The 6,918-nt window shown below is 44.8% G+C and overlaps 1 protein-coding gene and 1 pseudogene across 2 annotated transcripts in view; both read left to right on the top strand.

Annotated features, from left to right (window-relative positions):
- The first annotated feature begins 1,604 nt into the window (after nucleotides 1-1,604).
- The window catches only part of APC (APC regulator of Wnt signaling pathway), a 132,380-nt gene continuing 127,066 nt past the window's right edge, over nucleotides 1,605-6,918 (top strand). For both annotated transcript variants that reach the window (XM_081826446.1, XM_081826447.1), the window contains exon 1: nucleotides 1,605-1,995. The gene's annotated coding sequence lies outside the window, so the exon portion shown is untranslated. The remainder of the gene's footprint in view (nucleotides 1,996-6,918) is intronic.
- On the top strand, nucleotides 4,901-5,973 carry LOC115937104 (NADH dehydrogenase [ubiquinone] 1 beta subcomplex subunit 8, mitochondrial pseudogene; annotated as a pseudogene).

Raw genomic sequence — 6,918 nt, 5'->3', positions numbered from 1 at the left:
AGACAAATACCACTTGATTTCACTTGTGTAGAATTTAAGAAACAAAACAATTTAACAAACAAAGAAAAAAAGAGACAAACAAAAAAACAGATTTTTTTTCTTTTAGAGAGAGAGAGATAGCAAGCATGCACACGAGCAGAGAGGGAGAGGAAGCAAGATAATCTTAAGCAGGCTCCACGCTAGGTACAGAGCGTGATGTGGGGCTCAACTGGGGCTTGATCCCACCACCCTGAGATCATGACCCGAGCCCAAATCAAGAGTTGGATGCTTAACCCACGGAGCCATCCAGGCGCCTCCAAAAAACAGATTCTTAAATACAGAGAACAAACTAGGTTGCCAGAGAGTTGGGTAGGGGGATGGGTGAAATAGAAAAACAAAAATGTTGAGTGCCATGGAAGAAATGATCAGATGCAATATTGGAACCTAACTGGAGAGCAGGAGAGATACGTAGCTTAGGAAGGACGGCCTTTCTGAGGTGACAGTTACACTGAAACCTGAAAAGATGACAAGCTAGACATTTAAAGAACAATAGTAAGGATCTTCAAGACTGTGGGACAGCACATGCAAAGCATAGGCAGTCAGGAAGTTTTAGTATTTGGAAAGCAGTTGGGACAGTGTCAGCAAGGTAGACAGGCCCCTTGTGGTAAAATCCAACTCTTACCATGGCCTCAATGCCCTACCTAATTTGACCCCTGCCTCTCCTCATCTCCTCCCACTGTCCATGCCACCTTTTCTCTTTGTCCCTCTTACCTGCTGGTCTCATTCCCACCTCAGGCCTCTGCTTTTGCTGTTCCCTCTGCCTGGAAGGCTCTGACCCAGATCTTCTCTTGGCTCCTGGCCCTTGTGGTCAGCCAGGCCTCAGATCAGATGTCATCTCCGGAGAAAGATTGCTAATTACCGCCCTTCAGTCTCCTTCATCTTTTGGTGGTTTGCTCTCTCCCCATCCCTAATCACTATCAAACATTAATTCTGTGACCTGTCTTTTATTGTCCATTCGTTCCCACTAGAGTGTAAATTTCATGAGTTTATACTTCTTACTGCTGGAGCCTAGGACAGTATCAAGTATATAGTAGAAACCCAGATATTATTTGTTGAATTAATGTAATGTTGAATGAAATTAAGCTAGAGAGGTAATTAAAGGTAAAGAACAGGTAAAACTGTGTGAGACTAACAAGGACTTCCCAGAATAGGTATGCTTTGAATTAAAATGGGCGGGGGGAGGGCGAGGGATAGGAGGTGGTGCGCAGGTACAAAACAAGAATTTAGGGAATTACTCGTTCATCTCCGTCTTTTTCACTAGATTATGAGCTCCTTTTGGGCTGGAGCCAGGTTTATCAGCACCCAGCCTAGAACGCTTCACATTGTAGGCGCTACATAGGTATTTGCTGAATTACTGAGTGTGGATGTGCAGAAGGGTTTTATTAATTCGGCGACTACCCGGTCAAAGAAAAGCGAGGAGGTCCGGCGACTCAGATTCGGTTTCGGACCGCGAAGGATCCAGTCTGAACGCTGCGGCAAAGCGACTGCGCATTCCGGCCCCTCCTTGCGGGGCTGGAGGACGCCGGCGATCCCTGCGCACGCATGCGCGCCGCATTCTTCCCGCCTCCAACAAGATGGCGGAGGCCAAGTAGCAAGGGGGCGGAGTGTGGCCGCCGGAAACCCGGCCGCTGCTGGGGGAGCTGCGGGCGAAGGCCCGGGAGCAGCGGGCGAAGGCCCGGGAGCAGCGGGCCGAGGCTGGCAAGATGCTGTGCCCGGGAAGCGTCGTTAGTTACTGCTGAGGAAGGTGAAGCACAGAGCTGCCTTCCCGGACTCCCGGCGCCCCCTATGTACGCCTCTCTGGGCTCGGGTCTGGTCACCGCTTTGCGTGCTTCTGCACCACCTTTTACTCTCGGGTCCTGGAGCTCCGGCAGCGGCAGCGGCAGCGGCTGTGTACCGCAGGAGAGAAAGCGCCCAAGCGGCGTCCGTACTTCTTGCCGCGGGGCGAGCGTCTGGCAGGTGAGTGAGACGCAAGCATTGACGTCTGTGGCCCGCCGTTGCTCCAGACCCTAATGGTGCTCGGCCGGACTCTGCCGCTCTCTTGTTTCCACGTCCCACCCCCTCCCCGCCCTGCGCCCCCTTTCAGGCCTCCAGTTGGACCCTGGCTTTGCAAGCCCTCCATTCTCACACCGTGCGAGGGAGTCGCGACGCCTGCCGCCCTCCGCACCTTTCCTGGCTCCTGGTGAAGCTTCACCGGTCCAAGCGGTCTCTCCTTCGCGTTAGGTGGGTGGGTCGTTGCCCCTCCTATTTTAGTCGCCTCCCCATCTTCCTGGTTTCGACTCTCTTGCTTCCTTTAAAAGTTTAACTGTCTGGGAATAGTACCCGGTAGTTTCGTATATAGTTACAAAGAAAAAGCTTCACCTTGATGAAGGAAACAAGTCCCCAGGAGACGGGTCGTTTGAAGAGTTGGACTTCTTGGCCCATTGAACTCCTGCAAAGTAGAGAATGGTGCCTGTGATGCAAATGATTGTTCATGGAAATTAATCTCTGACTATAGTAAACCTCTGGTCTCCGAACTTTTAAGGCGGGGGCTTACGTTTTCTAGATCTAGTGAAAGAATTGGGAAGTGTTCGTTTTTAAAAAGAAGGCTTTGTGAATGTAAGATATGTAATAGCACAAGAAAGGTTAAGTGATTTATTCTTTTATTCAGTGTTCGCTTAAATTGCCCAATGAAGCTTTAGAATCCCGTATTGTACAAGCTTTTGTTTTATTTAGAAGGGACTAAAATGGAGAAGGGCTTTTTAAACTCAAAACTTCTCAAATCTCTTGGATTCTCGATTGTTGCTACTACTTAACAGTCGCTATAGGACTTGATATTTTCTGCAAAATTTAGGCTGTGCCAGTCTCAGTTCTCCCTCTTTCGTTACTGGGGCAAGGGTACTCAGAATTAATGGTGTAAGAAACTGTCCTAAATAACCTGGTATCTTGCCAAAGTTTGTAAGTGCAAACTGCAGGATTGAAATGGTAGTGGAGGAAGTTGCCATTTCTGTTTCTCCCATATTTTCTGTCTTTCTGCAGTTATCTCAATTCTGTCCTCCTTAAAGGGCTTCGTGCTCGGACTGGCTTCTCCTCCTAGTAAAAAGATGGCTATCAGCAACGTTCATGTGATAGCCGTTGTCATTTACTTCCAAAGGGAGAGAGAGAAGTAGTTGGATAATTTCTCAAGAGCCCCAAAGTTGTAAAAATGAGATTAAAGATATAAATAATAGCTTTTCCTTTGCGATTGCAAATGGGTGGACTATTTTATTAACATTAAATTGAGTAATATCATTTTGTTGAAGCTATCCTAGGTGCTCTCCCAAGTTATTAAAGCACAAACTATCCTTGCCCTATTGGAATTCTGTATTAACAATCTTTAATATGTGGGTTGTATAATTGGCCTGATAGATTTGTTTACTTTTCATTCTGCCTCATGACATACAATCTCTCTTTCCCTTTGCTGTAGACTTTTACCTCTTAATGAATTTCCTTTTTTTAAATTTTTTTTAAATTTCTTAAATTTAGAGATAGAATTGTTTAGTTCAAAATAAGGGGAGATATTTTTATGTTTGATTTCTGTATGGGCTGGTTCGTTCATTTGTTTGTTTTAGCCTTCATTTTTCTACAATCAAGGACTGTATGTTTTTTGAGGGGGTTATCTCAATTCTGTGCTTTTGGCTGAAGGGATAGTAGGACTGCTGAGCTCCAGTCAATGGCTCTCTGCCTCTGGGAAAATAATTTGAAGGATTCTGTCAAAACACATCTCTGTTTACAAACTGTTATTAAAATCTCTTACTCTTTCACTCTTAGGGAACCTGTTTTCTCCCTCTCACACAGTCTTTATGAACCCCCTCTTTCTCTATTCATCCAACCCATTAGCCTACTGCTGATTTCATTTGCCTCTCTAAACCAGGATCCCACTGTCATCAATTTTTACTAAGCTCTCACTGATGCCCTAGAATGCTTTATTTTCTGTAGATTTACCTTTCTAGTCCCCAGTTCAGAATAAGCCTCATCACTAGCTCTTTCAGTGTGACCCCTGAGCTCCTGAAGGATACAAGAGACAGTTATGTGTGGACATTGGTTAGTTTTCATATCAGTTGGTGCTCTGCTCTCTGCTGGGTCGTTAGTGCTGATTGTGTTCCTTTCTGTCTCATTTCCTGAAGGATTTTACAGCAAATAACTTGATCTCTTCCTTTCCTGAGAAAAATCTAACTGTCTGAGGTATATTCTTTTCTATCCTCAGTATCATTTCCTTATTTACTCCTATCTCAGAGGAAGAAATGTCCTTCCCCCTTTTCAAGAGTAGTCCCCTCCAGATGTGTCCACAATCATCCCTGCCTGTCTTTCTTTCTGTAGAACTGTCTTTATCATTCCTTCTTCAGTCTCTCCCTCTCTAGCCTATGTATATGCTTCTATGTCAAGGCTGCCAAATACAGTGTTGTGTGCTGTACAACTCAGGGAAGCCAGTCTGAATTTTGAGCCCGCTGTGCCATTGTATTTTTATTCTTTAATTCCAGGAGCCTGGTGTAGTAGGAAGAACATTGACTTTTGAGCCAGATAAATCTGGGTTTGAAGTCTGTTAAAACCACTTAGTGGCTATGTGGCTGAGGGCAAGTTACTACTCACTTTGTTCTTTATCTATAAAATAGAATGTTAAACTTGCTTAGAGAGTCATAATTGAAGGAGTTTAACTCATGTTTAATGTCCACCCAAATGTTTGGTACATTATGGAGTTCCTAATAAATATAAATTATTCTTTCCTTTGCACTCTGACTTCCTTTGCCATTTCAGCACTGAAATTGCTACTTTAAAAGTCACCTATGATCGGGGCACCTGGGTGGCTCAGATGGTTAAGCGTCTGCCTTCGGCGTGGGTCATGATCCCAGGGTCCTGGGATCGAGCCCCACGTCCGGCTCCTGGCTCAGCGGGGAGCCTACTTCTCCCTCTGCTTCTCCCTCTGCTTCTCCCCCTACTCGTGCTCTCTCTCTCTGTATCTCTGTGTCTTGAATGAATAAATAAAATCTTTAAAAAAAAAAAAATGTTTAAAAGTCACCTATGACCTCCTAATCACCAAATCTAATGGTCTTTCCTCTTGTTATCCTTGGTTTCCTAAGATCATTTGTGAAATATACTCTATAGGAATAAGATTATCTGATTTCTTTGTTCTTCTGCCTTGTATGTCCTGATTCTCTTACGTCTCTGAAAGTTTTTTAACATTTCCTGCACTTCTTCCCCCAAAACATAGCGGTTCCTACATTAGTTAGGATGCAAACTAGATTTAAAAGCAAAAAGAGGGAGGAAGGTGAAGATGGCGGCGGCTGGGGCGCGGGTCCTGGGAGTCCGATGGCTGCAAAGGGCAATCTGGACCGTGGTGCGGTTGGGTGCACGGACAGCAACGCACATTACGAAGGACATGCTCCCGGGGCCCTATCCCCAAACCCCGGACGAACGGGCCGCCGCCGCCAAGAAATACAGTATGCGGGTAGAAGACTACCAACCGTACCCGGATGATGGCATGGGGTGTGGCAACTACCCGAAGCTCCCTGACCGCTCACAGCAGAAGAGGGATCCGTGGTAAAACTGGGACCACCCAGACCTGAGGTTGAACTGGGGTGAACCGATGCACTGGGACTTTGACATGTGTATCAGGAACTGTGTGGACACATCCCGCACGCCTGTTTCCTGGAATCTCAGGTGTAAGCCCCTCCTCGGCTTCGTGGCCTTCATGCTGTTCATGTTTTGGGTTGGGAAGACTTACCCCACCTACCAGCCTATGGGGCCAAAGCAGTATCCTTATAATAATCTGTACCTGGAACGAGGCAGCGATCCCACCAAAGAGCCTGAGCCAGTGGTTCATTACGAGATCTGAGGTGGCTTCATCAGCTTTGTGCTCCTGAACTGACTCCCTCATTTCTAGAGATTTAACCTTAATGAAATCCCTAATAAAACTTAGTGCTGTGGTAAAATAAATAAATAAATAATAATAAAAGCAAAAAGAATGTATTGGCTTATATAATTGGGAAGTGCATAGATAGAATTGTCTTCAAGAATAGGCTTATGTCATTGGGGCTAAAGTTCCATTTTTCTGCTAATATCTCAACTTTGTCCTCCTGTTTGGGCTTTATGCTCAGACTGGCTTCCCTCCTAGTAAAAAAAAATGGCTATCAGCAATGTTCATCTGATAGCCTTCTTTATTTCCAAAGGGAGAGAGAAGGATTCTCTTTTAGCCTTTTCCCAAAAGTCCTAACCCCTATTCTGATTGAACAAATGGAGAAGGTCATGCTGCCAAGTCTGTCACAATATCTTTGTCAAAAGGGGTGAAATTATTCTAATTGGCCTAACTGGTGGATGAACCTCATCTAAAATGACAAGAGGTAACCAGTGTACTTAAAGGTCTCTGTGCTTTTCACTGTGTTCTCTTGGTGGTTGTATCCTATTTTTAATGATATAAATCATCATTTTTGTGTGGTTGTTTCTCCATTCTGTAACTTGACTTCCCACCTACATTGCTTGCTGTATATCTCTTATCTTAGATGTACTATCATAAGCTTACCTCATACCAAACAGAATCAAATCAAATTTGATTTTAATCCACCTACCCTCACCTACTGTGTTTACATGTGCATGTGTGTATATGTGTTTCCCTTCCTTCTAATTTCTCTTTTGTAAACACCTTTCTCCCAGCCACCCACTCTAACCCTGCAGTCGTCTTGGTTCTCCCACTTTCAGCAGCTGTCAAATCTTGAATATATCTTCTATTAGTTTGGCCTCGGATTACATAATATCGACCAAGAGTAAACAGTATTTCACGTAAAAAGAAGTCCAGAGTTGGAGGATTACTGGTCAGTCAGTGTAGTGTTATATCAAGGATCTAGGTGCTTTTCTTCTTTATCCTTAGTG

The sequence above is a fragment of the Leptonychotes weddellii genome, chromosome 7 (genome assembly GCF_054177405.1).
Source record: "Leptonychotes weddellii isolate Sample4059 chromosome 7, ASM5417740v2, whole genome shotgun sequence".
Classification (NCBI taxonomy): Eukaryota; Metazoa; Chordata; class Mammalia; order Carnivora; family Phocidae; genus Leptonychotes; species Leptonychotes weddellii.
This window is presented reverse-complemented; position numbering and strand designations above follow the sequence as displayed.